The sequence below is a fragment of the Rattus norvegicus genome (genome assembly GCF_036323735.1).
Source record: "Rattus norvegicus strain BN/NHsdMcwi chromosome Y unlocalized genomic scaffold, GRCr8 chrY_unlocalized_2, whole genome shotgun sequence".
In the NCBI taxonomy this organism is placed as follows: domain Eukaryota; kingdom Metazoa; phylum Chordata; class Mammalia; order Rodentia; family Muridae; genus Rattus; species Rattus norvegicus.
In genome coordinates this window covers 1672789-1691637 of record NW_026947378.1, presented here as the reverse complement: position 1 = coordinate 1691637, position 18849 = coordinate 1672789, and positions in this window count along the sequence as shown.

The following is an 18849-nucleotide window of genomic DNA, read 5'->3' as shown; positions in this document are numbered from 1 at the left end:
AGCCATTCTTATCAATTCCCATCCTTCTCTATCTTATGTTTGGCCTCAAGAAATATTCATGGTAAAACATTCAAAAATCTCAAATCTAACCCAGAGACACTGGAAGAGACATATTGAAGAACCGAGATCAAAAGGGACCTGAGAACCAAATTCTGTACTCCATGTGGTCCTATGCTTTACTGATATGTGGAAATTTTTGGATGAAATAGGAATTTGGAGTTTACCACTTGAAGTAGATACACACAATTTACACTGTTATTATCACTCTAGAGCTGGGCGCCTTTGTTGTGAAAATCATTGCAGAAAATAGAAGTGGAAAAGAGAATTTTTGAGTACACATTCAGGAATATGAATAAAGTCACCTATCAAGGAATATACAATAAAAATTGAAATGCACATGCATTCAAATAAATGTCTGTAGGGAAAATACTGGCCTTTGGGGAACAGAGAAAACGAAGAAAATTGAACTGTGTGCCACAGGAATGAACCTGAGAATGAAAATATTATCTAGAAGAATCTTCTACACACCTGTTCCTAAATCTCATCGACCCATGCCAAGACCCTGACTAACTTTGTCCTTTCAGAGCATGTTACCATTAAAGAAGCAAAGAGAAGTCACTAGCTTTAGAGAGATGGAGTATGTAAACATGTCCACTATGTTACAGAAGACATACATGGAAAGGGCACCCTCAAATCTAGTCAATGTAAGAAAAATTCTTTAGCAGATAGGCCATGGCAGGTCTTATAGACATCATCATTAGTTCATTCATGAAAAATCTCTGGTATCCTGGAGAGCCAAAACTTCTTCTGTGATGTCACAAGTTTGCTGTGACTGCAACTGATCTTCAGATGTTCCTTCATTACCTCTAGGGTTTACTAATTGTCCTCTATTTCAGAGTAAACAGTCATTTGGGAGTGAGAAAAAAGAAGATGAAGAGATATGAGAAGGGGATTAAGTTGGCTTTTTGTCTTTGTATGAAAAAAAAAGAAAGATCTATGTGGTCCTTGGAAAGCTCAGTGAGTCCAAGATAGGAGTTGTGTGGGATCGCTAAAGAGATAGTCTTTATCTGAACCTTCCACATATGAGAATCATGTGCTGCGAGTCTCTCAGAAGCATCTCAACTTCCCTCTTCTTATGGTTCCTAAAATTCAGAGAGTTTATATCATTCATTTCTTTATTACAAAATCCAAGTGTTGTGAAGAGCACAATTGATTCCCTGAGCTCCTGACCTTTACTGTTTTTCTCAGAAGACAGGAACTAACGAAGAAGGGAAGTACAAATATTGTGTTGCTATCTCGGAGTAAACACCATGCTTTGGACACCTATAGTGATTTTTTTGTCTGACACTAATATTACGGACACAGAATTGCTTCTAGTTGAGATTTCATCATCTCAGTCTTTCCACTAGTATTACTCGACCACATCATATTTAAGAGTTAATATGTGTGATTACTTGGCAACTTTTACTGTCTTTTACATCTTACTTTTTTTATTTTTTAGCAAATTATATTGTTTTTTTTTTAACTGGATGTTTCTATATTTAAATTTCCAATATTATTTCCTTTCCCAGTTTCCTGCACATAAGATCCCTACATATTCTCATTTCCTTCTTCTCTAACCAGCCTTTCTCCTGAATGACATTCCCTTGAAGTGAAAGATGTACAAGGGAGGACAAAGGCTTCTCTTTCCTATGTTGCCCAAAAATTCCATCCATTGCGACATATGCATTTGGAGCCATTCCTCAGTCCATGTACTTTCTTTCTATATTGGTATAGTATGAGAAAGCCCTGGTTCATTGGCATTGTTGTTCTTAAAATGTTATACAATGGTTTTAATTCATAATTAGGCAATTTTAAATGACATCTGACCCAATTAATATCTCCTAGTAATTTTTCAAATTTTCAAAATCATTAAGAGTCTTAAGATTATCTTTCCTCAATTCAACCTTCTGGGGGATAATGTTATAAGGACTTAGTTTTGCTCTTAAATAATTTACAAAATTGCCCTTTCGTACCTTTTCTGGGGCAGTAATCAAATCCCCTACCTTCTAGCAATTTAAATAAATTTCCATATACTAAATCTAAAATCTCTTCATTCTTTGCAGTTAAAAGGATATCATCTGTAAAATGGGGCGCAGGAAACTTCTGTCTTATTGGGGCAATGGCATTGCCCACAAATGTTGACACATAGAAGGCTATTGGCCATACCTTTTGGTAAAACTACCCATTTACAGTAAGAAATTGAAACAAAATATTCATTCAATTAAAGGTTGTAGAGAAAATACTTGCCTTCGGGAAAGAAAGAAAACACAGAAAATTGAACTTTATGTCACAGGAATGAACTTGGGAATAAAAATATTATCTAGAAGTATGTCATACACTCCATGTTCCTAAATTTTTTCTACCCATGCTAAGCTCCTGGCTAACTTTCTACATTCAGAGCATGTAACGACTAGTTAACCAGAGAGAAGTCTCTACTTTAGAGTGATGTAGTACATACAGGTTTCATCAGTGTTTCCGGAGATATACCTGGTAAGGACACTCTAGAATCTGGTCAATGTAAGGAAAAGTGTTCAGCATGTAGACAACAGTAGTTCTCAGTGACATTATCATTAGGACCTCCCTGAAAACTCTCTTACAACCTGGTGAGCCCTAGCTCCTTCTGTTGTAGTTACTGCAACTGCCTCTCAGATTTTCCTTCAATAACTCAAAGGTTTACTAATGGGCCTAATTCAGAGACAACTTTGGAGTGAGAAAAAAGAGGATGAAGGATATGAGATGGGGAGAAGGAAGCTGGCCTTCTGTCTTGGTATAAAAACAAGGAAGAAATATTTGGTGCTTGGGAAAGCTTAGTGTGTCCTTGTTAGGTGTTGAGGCATATCTCTGAAGAGATAGCCTTTAACTTCGCCTTCCACATAAGGGAATCAGGAGCCAGGACCCTCTCAGGAGCATCTGAACTTCCCTGTTATTTTGCTTTCTGGAAGTCAGAGAGTTTATATCATTCATTTCTTTATTCCAAAAGTCAAGTGTATTGAATGGCACAGTTGTATCCCTGACAGGTCATGGACTTTATACTTTTTGTCAGAAAGAGAAAGTTACTAAGGAAGATGGGATGGAGAAATATTATGTCCTCAGCTCAGAGTAAACTCTTCAATGTTTTGGGTACCTATAGTGCAGTTTCTGTCTGATACTTCTATCTGGGAGAGAGAAGTGCTCTAGTTCAGATTTCATCATCTTAGTCTTTCCACTAGTATTACTCTGACTATCATTGTAGATTTCCAAGTCAATAGGTATGATTAGTTGGCAATTATCTTTTCTTTAATATCTTTCATTTTTAGCAAATATTATTGCTTTTTTTAACTGGATGATTCTATATTTACATTTAAAATGTTATTTCCTTTCCCAGTTTCCTGCCCATAAGATCCCTAACTGGTCCCCCCTCCTCTTCTATAACCCTCCATACTACCCCTTGACATTCCTTTGAACTTGGAGTCAAACCTAGGGAGGACCAAGGACTTCTCCTTCCATTGGTGCTCACCAAGTCCATCCTCTTCCACATATGCAGTTGGAGCCATAGCTCTGTCCATGTACATTCTTTGAATATTGTTCTAGTATCAGAAAGCTCCGGTTCATTGGCATTGTTGTTCTTATAGTGTTAAAGCCCCTTCAGCTCTTGTAATCTTTCATCAAAATCTACAAACAAGAAGTCCATTTCCAGTTTACTGGTTTGCCACTAGCATTCACTTCTGTATTCGTATAATCTAGCTGTGTCTCTCAGGAAATATTTATATCTGACAGAATGCACTTCTTACCTTCATAAATCTTGTGCAGTTTCAGAAGCTGATGTATATATATATATGTACTTTTGGTGGCTCCTGAAGCTATAATTTTAGCTGGAATTTTAACATGAATTCTGTGCATCTAGGTCAAGACTGTAGAATCCACAAATGGCAACACCAAGTAGACCCCATCCTGTTCTTTTGAAACTACTGATATTGAGGTTTCACTGGTCCTCAAGTCATTCCACTCGCTGCCCAGCCTCCTATATCTTATGTTTGGCCTTAATAAAAATCATGGTAAAATATCCAAAACCCTCATGTATGGCAATGAAACACAGGAAGGCAGATATTGCAGAAATAATATCAAGTGGGAATAGAGAAACAAATTATATAGTCAATGTGGTACTTTCCTTTATTAATGTCTGGTAATTTTTGGATAAAATAAGGATTTGGTAGTGTGTCATTTGAAGTATGTACACAGTATTTACACTGTTATGCTTACACTGTAGATGGGCCCCCTTTGTTGCCAAAATCATTGCAGAAAATGGAATTGGAAAAAGAATTTTTGAGTACACATTCAGGAATATTATAAAGTCCCCTATCATAGAATGTACAATAAGAAAATATAATGTAATATTCATTCCATTAAAGGAGTATAGGGAAAATCGTAGTGTTTGGGAAACATATTTCTGAAAAAATTGAACTATAGGCCATAGGAATGGATCTGGGAATAAAAGTATTATCCAGATTAATCTCCTCCACTCTAGGTTCCTAAATTTTTTATACCCATGTCAAGCCCCTAACTATCTTTCTCCATTCAGAGCATGTAATCAATAATGAAGCCAAGAGAATTCCTTAGCTTTAGAGAGATATAGTAGGTAAAGTTTTCCACTCTGTAAAGTGCACCCTTTTATCTAGTCAATGTTAGTAAAGCAGTTCAGCATGTAGTCCATGGCAATTCTCAGTGATATCATCATTAGTCCATCCTTGAAAAAACTCTTGCGTCCTGGAGAGCCCTAGCATCATCTGTGATGTCATAAGTATTGTCATGTCTTGAACTGCACCTCGGATATTCCTTCAGTACCTCTAGGATTTACTAATTAGCCTTCTATTCAGAGTAAACAGCCATTTGTGAGGAAGAACAAAGAGGATGAAGATATCAGAGATGGGGAGAAGGAAGCTGGTCTTCTGTCTTGGCATAAAAAAAAAAAGAAAAAAAATATGTGGATCTTGGGAAAACATCCTGGGAAGATAGCTTTAGTTATTTTGTTCTATGGGTTCACCAAGCTCATGGAGAAGTTGCTGAACATCCTAAAGACATTTTGGCAGATGGTAAAGTTTCTAGATACACCTTATTAAATTTGATGGTCCTGGGGACTGTATGACTGATTGTAAATGTTTCCCAGAATGAGTGCTAGAGCCAGATTGATGTTTAGATGCTTTAGAAGACATGAAATTTTTCTGATATACTTGGCTAATGGAACAAGTTCTAAATGATTTTTTTTTTCGATGTGGAGTTTCCCTCAGACCTTTGTAAATATAAAAAAAGTTTTGTATATTTGAAATCTAATTTGCACAATGACAAATCACTTTGAGCATGGAGAACACTTTCTGGAGCACTAGAGAGTGGTGAAGAAACTCCCTGAAACCCTAGGGCAGATGGTGAACATGCCTTTTCGGTTGAAGGAGGTGTTACTTGAGCATCTTGGGACAATATGGAATGTCCAGCATGCCCTTGTAAGGATTGGCACATTTCCACAATACCTTCGTCATTTTTGGAAAATTCCACATCCCTTTGTACAGAAGGAGAAGGTGTGGGACTCACCTGAGGAGTAATTGTAGCTTTTGGTGTCTCTTGGGCAGCAGAAGATGGCACAAGATCCCTTTTGGCCGAAGGGGGAAGGTTGAAACTGGCTTCCTTAGAGGAGAAATTTCTAAAGACTCCATGAGAATGATCAAATCTTAACACTTTGTTTCTAGAACCTGGGTGCCTGTGGTCCACTCTGGTAGAGGGAGAATGTCAACTATTTCTCCCCAGAGTGGACATGTGAAATAAATCTACTTGGGTACATGGGGATAGTTGTAAAGCATGCTGTTCAGATGCAGTAGATTCTAAGACATCCTTCTCAGATGAGGAAGGTCTTAATGTATCGTGTATATTTGTGGAAATCCTGACTGTGATGTCAGAATGGGGGGAAGGTATTAGAGCCGACTATGAAGATGTCACCTCTCCAAGAGCAACATGGTCATATGTGAGAGGTCTGAGAGCCTCATGAGCAGATAAGGATGTTTCTAGACCGCGTTGTGTAATTGTGGAAGTTCCAAGAAAAATTTCTTCTGCTGAAAAAATGGAAAGAGAATTTCATATTGAAGAATTGAAGCGTCACGTTCCGTAGCCTGCTTGATAGGCAAAACAGGGTCCAAGGCCCCTTCAGAAGATAAGGTAAAATCCATATCCTGTGAGGTATTTGGCAGATTTTCTGGGCCCGCTTGTGGGTATAAAGAAGGACTGGAACAGCATTGTGCATGTTTGGAAGGGTGTGGAACATCTTCTGTAGTTGGGGAAGGTAGCTGATCTTGAGGAGATTAAGAAGTTCCTATAGCCAACTGTGAAGTTTGCGGAGGTCATATCCATTCTTTTGCACAAATGGAATCCAAGTAATCCCTTTCCTCAGATGTCGAGGATGCTACAGACGCTGGTGTTTGCATATCATGTTCCCCTACTCCTCGTTCATGTATGGTTGCATCCATAACCTTCTCTACAGATGGAAAATGTCCTAGAACATCTTTTGTACATGTGTCGCATCTACAAGCCATTTCTACATATGTGGCTGTTGGTAGATCTCCTTTTGTAGATGTTATCCCACAGTCTATTTATGAGATAGAGTACTACTCAAAGAATCCTGCTCAGTTTTGGGAAATTCTAGCATCTCTGATGTATGTGTGGAAAATTTTGGAGTCCCTCTTTTCAGGACAGAATGACCTAGAGTCCCCTGAGGAGGAAGGGTATGTTTTATCTTCTCTGTACATTGTATCAATATGATGTCTGGATGGCTCATTGAGTGTGTGTTCTGATAACCTTGTCTCTTTTGGGCCTCATGTCAAGTCAGGAGGGTCCTCTTTGGTGGTAGAGAATATTTGAATAATTCTCTCTTGTATAAGGGACATTGGAAGTACTGGTGGAGATAGTGAGGGTGCTAGATCATATTTTTTATGTTCAGAAGGCACAAGAGTTCCTTGGGTGGACTCAGAATTTTCTAACACATCTTGTGTGGGTGTGGACTCTGAAGTGCCCCTTCTGAAACTGGCAATCGTTCTTGATCTAATGGTGTACAAGCAGAAAGTTTTTTCTCTGCTTGTGCTGTTATGTGTGTTATGAGGTTCACTTGGGGATTTGTGACTGTATTTTGTTCCCATTGGATCATAAGTGATGATTTAAGCCCATTTTTAATAGTGGAAGACTTTGAAGTTCCACTTGGTTTAATAAGGAATTTCTGAAATCCCCTTTGTCAGCAGAATCAGTTTGCAACTCATTTTACCCGAAGCAGATTGCATAAGGCACTTTGGTGGAGATGTGGGACATCTTTGAGTGTCTTTGTGAGTGGACATAGCTCTCTGCCAAGATTTTGCAGTTGGCGAAGGTATTAAAGTCTCATGTTGAGAGGGGGCAGGACTTAATCCATTTGTGGAATATGGAAATCAATGAGATTACCTTTAAGAGAAGAAGATTTGCAGACCTCTTTGTTTGGTGGTGCCTGTTGTACCTCCCCTTGACCAGAGGTGTCTTCTCCAACACATCTGGAGGAGAATTGGAAAGATGGAGACAGGTAGGTTTGGGAATGAAAATTTGAAACTCCTTTGGAAACTCTGTGGGACAGAAGAGTGGGCAATACTGAGAACTCAGGGAAGGAGAGACTGCCACCTCCGCCCACCTGTTCCCACATCCCTAGCCCAAGAGGAAACTGCATAGTGCCTCTGGACACACACACATATATATATATATATAGGAGCATTTAAGCTGCAGGAGACCTGCAGTCCAAACTGCACCTGGATCTGAACTGGTCCAAACAGCATCCTATACACAAATCTCGTGTGGGGTGGGTCAGACTGAGACCATCAGAGGGACGGAAACCCCTGAGAACTCTGCTCACATTCCTGACTTAAGAAAAAAAACACATATCTCCATCTGGGCCTCCTGTGCATAGGGATATAGGAGTAGTAGGGGCTGGACGTTTCTGGTTGTGCCTCTCATAAAGAGCTGAAAGTCACCCCGATTGTACCGTATTGGCTGTAAACAAATAAGTTTCTGTGCCTTGGAAAGGGTTTAAAATATTTTCATTAACTTTTGATATGATATTAGTTAGGACTTTGAGAAAAGGGGGCAGAGAGGCCCTAGAACATATGTTTTTAAAATTCTTTTGCTTTCTAGAGTCTAACTTCTTAAGTATTCCAAATGAATTTCCAAATTGCTCTTTCCACCTCTATTAAAGCAGTGAGTAGGAATTTTGATGGAGATTGCATTGAATGTGTACATTGCTTTTGGCAAAATGGTCATCTTTGCTATATTAATCCTGTCAATCCATGAGCATGGAAGCTGTTTCCATCTTCTGAGATCTTCCTCAATTTCTTTCTTCAGATACTTGAACTTCTTGTCATACAGATCAGTCACCTGCTTGGTTAATCTCACACCAAGATATTTTATATTATTTGGGACTATTGTGAAGTGTGTGGGTTCATTATTTTCTTTCTCAGCCTGTTTATCCATGGAGGAGAGGATTGCTCCTGGTATGTTTGAGTTAATTTTATATCCTGACATTTTGCTGAAGTTATTCATCACGTTAAGAAGTTCCATGGTGGAACTTTTGGGTCACTTAAGTGTATACTATCCTATCATCTGCAAATAGTGATATTTTGATATCTTCCCTTCCAATTTGTATCCCTTTGACCTCCTTGTGTTGTCTGTTTTCTCTGGCTATGACATGGAGTCCTGTTTTGAATAAGTAGGGAGAGAGTGGACAGCCTTGTCTAGTCCTGATTTTAGTGAGATTGCTTCAAGTTGCTCTCCATTTAGTTTGATATTGGCTAGCAGCTTGATGTACATTTCTTTTACTATGTTTAGAAATGGGCCTTCAATTCCTGATCTTTCCATGACTTTATTCTGAAGTTTCATGCCCACCTCGTCTGGCATGGAGACACAACAAGGTCGCATTCTTCTCTACAGCCTTTATGGCAGGACCACCTCTTTGTTGATACAGGGACCTTGATTGCCAAATGCACTTGCTTTATATACACAACAGGCTGTGGCTATCCTAATTGTCCTTCAGTGATTGGTCGAGCATGAATCACCCCACAATCACACCTGCTACTTTTCCTTCAGGGATTGGCAGCACATGAATTCCTCATTACCTTATTACCATCCCTTCGAACTGATGCAGGTGGAAAAACCGCTCATGTGCAGTATCGTTGATCACCACAGGAGGGCCCCGGATCACCTCATTATCCTACAGCCACCCTGGCAAGGGGAAAAGGCTGTGCATGTGCAATAAATCATTTACTACCAGACAGGACTGGATGTCGGCACCATTTATGTTTTACCTCAACGCTCCCTACACTGAAATGTTGTTGAATTTTGTCAAATGCTTTCTCAGCATCTAATGAAATGACCATGTGTCCTTATATTTGTGTTTGTTTAGATGTTGTATAACATTGATGGTTTTCTGTATATTAAAACATCCCTGCATCCCTGATCATGATGGAAGATTGTTTTTTAGATTCGGTTCGTAAGAATTATATTGAGTATTTTTGTGTCAATATTCATAAAGGGAATTGGTCTGAAGTTCTCTTTCTTTTTTGGGTCTTTGTGTTTTTTAGGCAGTTGACATGATCTACCTGTGTCTCTCAGGAAATATCTATGTCTGGTTGCTTGCAGAATTTACTTTTTAGCTATATCAATCTTATCTAGTTTCGGTGGCAGATATATATATATATATATATATATATATATATATATATATATATATATATATATATATATACATATACATATATACTTTTGATGGCTCCAACACCTATGTGGTTAGGTGGAATTGTAACATGGATTCTGCACAACTAGTTCAAGAATATAGAGTACAGAAATGACAATGCCAAATAGAATCCCTCTTGTCTTATGAACCTATTGAAATTGAGGTTATACTGGTCCTCAAGCCATTCTTCTTTCTACCCATCTTCCGGTATCTTATGCTCGGCTTCAGAGACAATCTTGGTAAAACATCCGACCCTCAAGTCTATTGAAGGGGACACAGTACGATAGATAGTGTAGTACTGATTCCAAAAAGGACTAAATAAGTGAATTCTATAGTCATTTTGTCCTTTGCTTTGATGAAAATGGAATTAAAAACAGAATTTTTGAGTACGCATACAGGAATATTAATAAAATCTCTTATCAAGGAATGTACAATGAGAAAGTGAAATACAATATTCATTCAATTAAGGACTGTAGGCAAAATACTAGACTTTGGGAAATAGAGAAAACCTGAAATATTGAACTGTAAGTCACAGGAATGAACCTGGGAATAAAATATTATCTGGAAGAGTCTTCTCCACTCTATGTTCCTAAATCTTTTCTAGCCATGCTAAGCACCTGACTAACTTTGTCCATTCAGAGCATGTAACCACTAATGAAGCAAAGAGAAGTCTCTACCTTTAGAGAGATATAGTATGTAAAGGTTTCCACTGTATCACAGGAGAAACTCCTGGAAATGGCACCCTCAAATCTGGTCAATGTAAGGGAAGCTGTTTAGTAGGTAGGCTATGGCAATTCTCAGTGACATCATCATTAGTCCTCCCTGAAAAATCTCTTGTATCCTGGAGAGCCCACACTTCTTCTGTGATGTCACAAGTGTTGTCATGACTGCAACTGCCTCTCAGATATTCCTTCAGTACCTCTAGGGTTTACTTATTGGCCTCTATTGCAGGGTAAACAGCCTTTTGGGAGGAAGAACACAGAGGATGAAGTGATCAGATATGGGGAGTAGGAAGCTGGCCTTATGTCTTGGTATAAAAAAAAGAAGAAATATGTGGTCAATGGGAAAGCTCCTTGAGTCTTGTGTAGGGGTTGAGTAGGTTGACTAAAGAGATAGCCTTTATCTTAGCTTTCCACATATGGGAATCAGGAGCATTTGGACTATCCTGCTTGTTATTTTTCTTGGGAGTCAGATAGTTTTTGTATTTCATTTCTTTATCCCAAATGTCAGGTTTTGGTAGGGCACTCTATTTTTTCCAAGGAGCTCATAGCTTTTATCCTTTTGCCAAGAAGGAAAAGGTCCTAAAGAAGAAAGGTAAGGCAAGTATTGTGTCCTCAGCAAAGAGTAAGCTCCTCCATGCATTGGATTCTATAGTCCATGCTCTCCTTTGCTTTAATGATGTCTTGTAATGTTTGGATTAAATAACTGATTGGGAGTTTATCATTTGAAGAAGGTACACAGTATTTACAATGGTATACTCACTCTATAGCTGTGCCCCCTTTGTTGACAAAATAATTGCAAAAAATTGAATTGGAAAACTGAATTTTTGAGTACACATTCAGGAATATGTATAACGTCCCCTCTCAAGGAATGCAGACAAAATAATTAATACAATATTTATTCAATTGAAGGTCTGTAGGGAAAATACTTGCCTTGGAGATACAGAGAAAACCTAGGAAATTCAAGTGTATGTCACAGGTTTGGACCTGGGAATAAAATTATTATCCAGAAGAATCTCCTCCACTCCATGTTCCTAAATCTTTTCTTCCAATGCCAAGCCCCTAACTAACTTTCTCCATTCAGAGAATGTAACCACAAATGAAACAATAGAAGTACTTAGCAGTGGAGAGAAGTAGTATGTAAAGGTTTCCGCTGTGTCACAGGAGACACTCATGGAAAGGACACCCTCGAAATTGGTCATTGTAAGGAAAGCTGTTTAGCAGGTAGGCCATGGAAGTTCTCAGTGACATCATCATTAGGTCCTGCCAGAAATATTCTTGTATCCTGGAGAGCCCTAACTGGTTCTGTGATGTTTCTAGTGTTGTCCTGACAGCAACTGCCTCTCGGATATTCCTTCAGTACCTCTAGGGTTCACTAATCGGTCTCTAATTCAGAGTTAACAGCCATTTGGGAGGTAGAAGAAAGAGGTCAAGAGAATAGAGATATGAATAAGCTGGCCTTAAGTCTTGGCATAAAAGAAAAGAAAAAACTATGTGGTTCTTGGGAAAACACCCTGGGAAGATGGCTTTAGTTCTTTCGTTTTATGGGTTAACCAAGCTCATGGAGAAGTTGCTGAACATCCTAAAGACCTTTGGCAGATGGTAAATATTCTAGATACCCCTTTTTAGATTTTGATGGTCCTGGGGATTCTATGGCTGATGGTAAATGTTTCCCAGGAAGAGTGCTAGAACCAGATTGATTTTTTGATGCTTTAGAAGACATGATATTTTTCTGATAATGTTGGGCTAATGGCACAAGGTCTAAATGATTTTTTTTTTCGATGTGGACTTTCCATCAGACCTTTCAAAACATAAAAAGTTGTTTTTTATTTTGGAGTCTAATTTTCACAATGACAAATTACTTTGAGGATGGGAGAACACTTTCTGGAGCTCTAGAGAGGGGTGAAGAAATTCCCTGAAATCCTAGGGTAGACGGTGAACATGCCTTTTTGGTAGAAGGAGGAGGTAAGTGAGCATCTTGGGACAATATTGTATATCCAGCATTCTCTTGTAAGGATTGACAACGTTCCACAATTCCTTCATCATATTTGGAAAATTTCAAGGCCCTTTGGACAGATGGAGAATGTGTGGGACTCACCTGTGGAAGAATTGTAGCTTTTGGTGTCTCTTTGTCAGCAGAAGATGGCAAAGGATACCTTTTGGCAGAAGGTGTAAGGTTGAAACTCTCTTCCTTCGAGGAGAAATTTCTCAAGTCCATCAGAAGGGTCAAAACTTAACCCTTTGTTTCTAGAAACTGGATGCCTGTGGTCCATTTTGGTAGAGGGAGAATGTCGACTATTTCTCCCCAGAGTGGACATGTGAAATCTACTTGGGTAGATGGGGATAGTTGTAAAGCATGCTGTTCAGATGCAGTAGATCCTACGACTTCCTTCTCAGATGAGGAAGGTCTTAATGTACCATGTATATGTTTTGAAATCCTGACTGTGACGTCAGAATGGGGGGTAGGTATTAGAGCTACCTCAGAAGATGTGACCTCTCCTAGAGCATCATGGACATATGTGAGAGGGCTGAGAGCCTCATGAGCAGATAAGGATGTTTCTAGATATTGTTTTGTAATTGAGGAAGGTCCAAAAAATTTTCTTCTGCTGGAGAAGTGGAAACAGACTTTTGTGTAGAAGTGTCAGGTTCCATAGCCTGCTTGATAGGCAAAACAGGATCCAAGGCCCCTTCAGAATATAAGGTAAAAATCCAAAGTCTTTGATGTATTTTGCAGATGTTATGGGACCGCTTGTGGGTATAAAGAAGGCCTGGAAAACCTTTGTGCATATTTGGAAGAGTGTGTAGCATCTTCTGTATTTGGGGAAGATGTCCTGATCTTGAAGATATACGGATTTTCAAATACCCCCCTGTGAATTTTGCAGAGGTCATATGCATTCTTTTGCACAAATTAAAACGAGGAATCTCTTTCCTCAATGTCAAGGATGGTACAGACACTGGTGTTTGCATATCATGTTCCCCCACTCCTCATTAACATATGGTTGGATCCATAACCTTCTCTAAGATGGAAAATGTCCTAGAACATGTTTTTTACTTGTGTCACATCCACAAGCCATTTCTAAAGATTTGGCTGTGGATAGATATCTTTTTGTGGATGTTTCTTGTCCTACAGTCTCTTTATGAGATAGAGTACTATTCAGAGATTCCTGCTCAGTTTTGGGAAATTCTAGCATCTCTGATGTATATGTGGAAAATTTTGGAGCCTCTCCTTTCAGGACAGAATGATCTAGAGTTCTCTGAGGATGTAGGGGATGTTTTATCTTCTCTGTACATTGTATAAATATGGACTGTTCATCTCTCATTGACTGTGTATTGCGATAAACTTGGGTCGTTTTGGGCCTGATGACAAGTCAAGAGGGTCCTTTCCGGTGGTAGAGGATATTTGAATAATTTTCTGTATAGTGACAGTAGAAGTACTGGGGGAGATGTAGAGTACGCTAATGATATTTAAGTACAGAATGCACAGGAGTCCCTTGGGTGGACTCAGAATTTTCTACCACATTTTCCTTGGGTATGGAACTCTCAAGAGCCCCTTCTGAAGCTGGCAATTGTACTTGATCTAAAGGTGTACATGCAGAAAATTTTGTCTCTGTTAGGGCTGGTATGTGTGGTGTGAGGTTCACTTGGGGCTTTGTGACTGTATTTTGGCCGCTTGTACCATAAGTGATGATTTAAGAACATTTTTAATAGTGGAGGACGTGTAAGGTCCTCTAGGTTTAATAGGGAAGTTCTGAAATGCCTTTTATCAGCAGAGTCAGGTTTCAAACTCATTTTACCCAATGCAGATTGCATATCACACTTTGGTGCAGACGGAGGACACATTTGACTGTCTTTGTGATTGGACATAGCTCTCTGCCCTGCTTTGGCAGCAGGTGAAGGTATTAAAGTCTTGTGTTGAGAGGGGGCAGGACTTAATCCATTTGTGGAATATGAGAAATCACTGAGATTACCTTTAAGAGAAGAAGTTTAAAGCCCTCTTTGTATGATGGGGCCTGTTTTACCTCCCCTTGAACAGAGAGGTCTTCTGCAACACATTTGGAGGAGAAATGGAAAGACTGGAGACCTGTAGGATAGGGAATGAACATTTGAAACTCCTTTTTTTTCCTTTTTTTTTCCTTTTTTTTTATTAATTTTAGTATTTCTTATATACATTTCGAATGTTATTCCCTTTCCCGGTTTCCGGGCAAACATCCCCCTCCCCCCTCCCCTTCCTTATGGGTGTTCCCCTCCCAACCCTCCCCCCATTGCCGCCCTCCCCCCATAGACTAGTTCACTGGTGGTTCAGTCTTAGCAGGACCCAGGGCTTCCCCTTCCACTGGTGCTCTTACTAGGATATTCATTGCTTCATATGGGGTCAGAGTCCAGCGTCAGTCCATGTATAGTCTTTAGGTAGTGGCTTAGTCCCTGGAAGTTCTGGTTGCTTGGCATTGTTGTACTTTTGTGGTCTCGAGCCCCTTCAAGCTCTTCCAGTTCTTTCTCTGATTCCTTCAACAGGGGACCTATTCTCAGTTCAGTGGTTTGCTGCTGGCATTCGCCTCTGTATTTGCTGTATTCTGGCTGTGTCTCTCAGGAGCGATCTACATCTGGCTCCTGTCGGTCTGCACTTCTTTGCTTCATCCATCTTGTCTAATTGGGTGGCTGTATATGTATGGGCCACATGTGGGGCAGGCTCTGAATGGGTGTTCCTTCAGTCTCTGTTTTAATCTTTGCCTCTCCCTTCCCTGCCAAGGGTATTCTTTTTCCTCATTTAAAGAAGGAGTGAAGCACTCACATTTTGATCATCCGTCTTGAGTTTCGTTTGTTCTAGGGATCTAGGGTAATTCAAGCATTTGGGCTAATAGCCACTTATCAATGAGTGCATACCATGTATGTCTTTCTGTGATTGGGTTAGCTCACTCAGGATGATATTTTCCAGTTCCAACCATTTGCCTACGAATTTCATAAACTCGTTGTTTTTGATAGCTGAGTAATATTCCATTGTGTAGATGTACCACATTTTCTGTATCCATTCCTCTGTTGAAGGGCATCTGGGTTCTTTCCATGTTCTGGCTATTATAAATAATGCTGCGATGAACATAGTGGAGCACGTGTCTCTTTTATATGTTGAGGCATCTTTTGGGTATATGCCCAAGAGAGGTATAGCTGGATCCTCAGGCATTCAATGTCCAATTTTCTGAGGAACCTCCAGACTGATTTCCAGAATGGTTTTACCAGTCTGCAATCCCACCAACAATGGAGGAGTGTTCTTCTTTCTCCACATCCTCGCCAGCATCTGCTTTCACCTGAGTTTTTGATCTTAGACATTCTCACTGGTGTGAGGTGAAATCTCAGGGTTGTTTTGATTTGCATTTCCCTTATGACTAAAGATGTTGAACATTTCTTTAGGTGTTTCTCAGACATTCGGCATTCCTCAGCTGTGAATTCTTTGTTTAGCTCTGAACCCCATTTTTTAATAGGGTTATTTGTTTCCCTGCGGTCTAACTTCTTGAGTTCTTTGTATATTTTGGATATAAGTCCTCTATCTGTTGTAGGATTGGTAAAGATCTTTTCCCAATCTGTTGGTTGCCGATTTGTCCTAACCACAGTGTCCTTTGCCTTACAGAAGCTTTGCAGTTTTATGAGAACCCATTTGTCGATTCTTGATCTTAGAGCATAAGCCATTGGTGTTTTGTTCAGGAAATTCTTTCCAGTGCCTATGTGTTCCAGATGCTTCCCTAGTTTTTCTTCTATTAGTTTGAGTGTGTCTGGTTTGATGTGGAGGTCCTTGATCCACTTGGACTTAAGCTTTGTACAGGGTGATAAGCATGGATCGATCTGCATTCTTCTACATGTTGCCCTCCAGTTTAACCAGCACCATTTGCTGAAAATGCTATCTTTTTTCCATTGGATGGTTTTGGCTCCTTTGTCAAAAATCAAGTGACCATAGGTGTGTGGGTTCATTTCTGGGTCCTCAATTGTATTCCATTCGTCTGGCTGTCTGTATCTGTACCAATACCATGCAGTTTTTATCACTATTGCTCTGTAATACTGCTTGAGTTCAGGGAAAGTGATTCCCACTGAAGTCCTTTTATTGTTGAGGATAGTTTTAGCAATCCTGGGTTTTTTGTTTTTCCAGATGAATTTGCAAATTGTTCTGTCTAACTCTTTGAAGAATTGGATTGGTATTTTGATGGGGATTGCATTGAATCTGTAGGGCGCTTTTGGTAAAATGGCCATTTTTACTATATTAATCCTGCCAATCCATGAGCATGGGAGATCTTTCCATCTTCTGAGATCTTCTTCAATTTCTTTCCTCAGTGTCTTGAAGTTCTTATTGTACAGATCTTTTACTTGCTTTGTTAAAGTCACACCGAGGTACTTTATATTATTTAGGTCTATTATGAAGGCTGTCGTTTCCCTAATATCTTTCTCGGCTTGTTTCTCTTTTGTATAGAGGAAGGCAACTGATTTATTTGAGTTAATTTTATACCCAGCCACTTTGCTGAAGTTGTTTATCAGATTTAGTAGTTCTCTGGTGGAACTTATGGTATCACTTAAATATACTATCATATCATCTGCTAATAGTGATATTTTGACCTCTTCTTTTCCGATCCGTATTCCCTTGATCTCCTTTTGTTGTCTGATTGCTCTGGCTAGAACTTCAAGAACTGTATTGAATAAGTAGGGAGAGAGTGGGCAGCCTTGTCTAGTCCCGGATTTTAGTGGGATTGTTTCAAGTTTCTCTCCATTTAGTTTAATGTTAGCAACTGGTTTGCTGTATATGGCTTTTACTATGTTTACGTATGGGCCTTGAATTCCTATTCTTTCCAGGACTTTTATCATGAAGGGGTGTTGAATTTTGTCAAATGCTTTCTCAGCATCTAATGAAATGATCATGTGGTTTTGTTCTTTCAGTTTGTTTATATAATTGATCATATTGATGGTTTTCCATATATTAAACCATCCCTGCATGCCTGGGATGAAGCCTACTTGATCATGGTGGATGATTGTTTTGATGTGCTCTTGAATTCGGTTTGCCAGAATTTTATTGAGTATTTTAGCGTCGATATTCATAAGGGAAATTGGTCTGAAGTTCTCTTTCTTTGTTGTGTCTTTGTGTGCTTTAGGTATAAGAGTAATTGTGGCTTTGTAGAAGGTATTCGGTAGTGATACATCTGTTTCAATTTTGGGGAATTGTTTGATAATATTGGTATGAGGTCTTCAATGAAGGTTTGATAGAATTCTGCACTAAACCCGTCTGGACCTGGAATCTTTTTGGTTGGGAGACCTTTAATGACTGCTTCTATTTCCTTAGGAGTTATTGGGTTGTTTAACTGGTTTATCTGTTCCTGCTTTAACTTCGGTTCCTGTTATCTTTCTAGGAAATTGTCCATTTCCTGATGATTTTCAGTTTTGTTGAATATAGGTTTTTATAGTAAGATCTGATGATTTTTTTAATTTCCTCTGAATTTGTTGTTATGTCTCCCCTTTCATTTCTGATTTTGTTAACTTGGACGCACTCTCTGTGTCCTCTCTTTAGTCTGGCTAAGGGTTTATCTATCTTGTTGATTTAATCAAAGAACCAAGTTTTGGTACTGTTGATTCTTTCTATGGTCCTTTTTGTTTCTACTTGTTTCTACTTCAGATTTCAGCTCTGAGTTTGATTACTTCCTGCCTTCTACTCCTCCTGGGTGTATTTGCATCTTTTTGTTCTAGGGCTTTTAGGTGTGCTGTCAAGCTGCTGACATATTCTCTTTCCTGTATCTTTCTGCAGGCACTCAGCGCTATGAGTTTTCCTCTTAGCACAGCTTTCATTGTGTCCCATAAGTTTGGGTATGTTGTACCTTCATTTTCATTAAATTCTAAAAAGCTTTTAATTTCTCTCTTTATTTCTTCCTTGACCAGGTTATCATTGAGTAGAGCATTGTTCAATTTCCATGTTAATGTGCGCATTCTTCCCTTATTGTTATTGAAGACCAGTTTTAGGCCGTGGTGGTCAGATAGCACGCATGGGACTATTTCTATCCTTCTGTACCTGTTGAGGCCCGTTTTTTGACCAATTATATGGTCAATTTTGGAGAAAGTACCATGAGGAGCTGAGAAGAAGGTATATCCTTTTGCTTTAGGATAGAATATTCTATAAATATCCGTTAAGTCCATTTGACTCATGACTTCTCTTAGTCTGTCGACATCACTGTTTAATTTCTGTTTCCATGATCTGTCCATTGATGAGAGTGGGGTGTTGAAATCTCCCACTATTATTGTGTGAGGTGCAATGTGTGTTTTGAGCTTTAGTAAGGTTTCTTTTACGTATGTAGGTGCCCTTATATT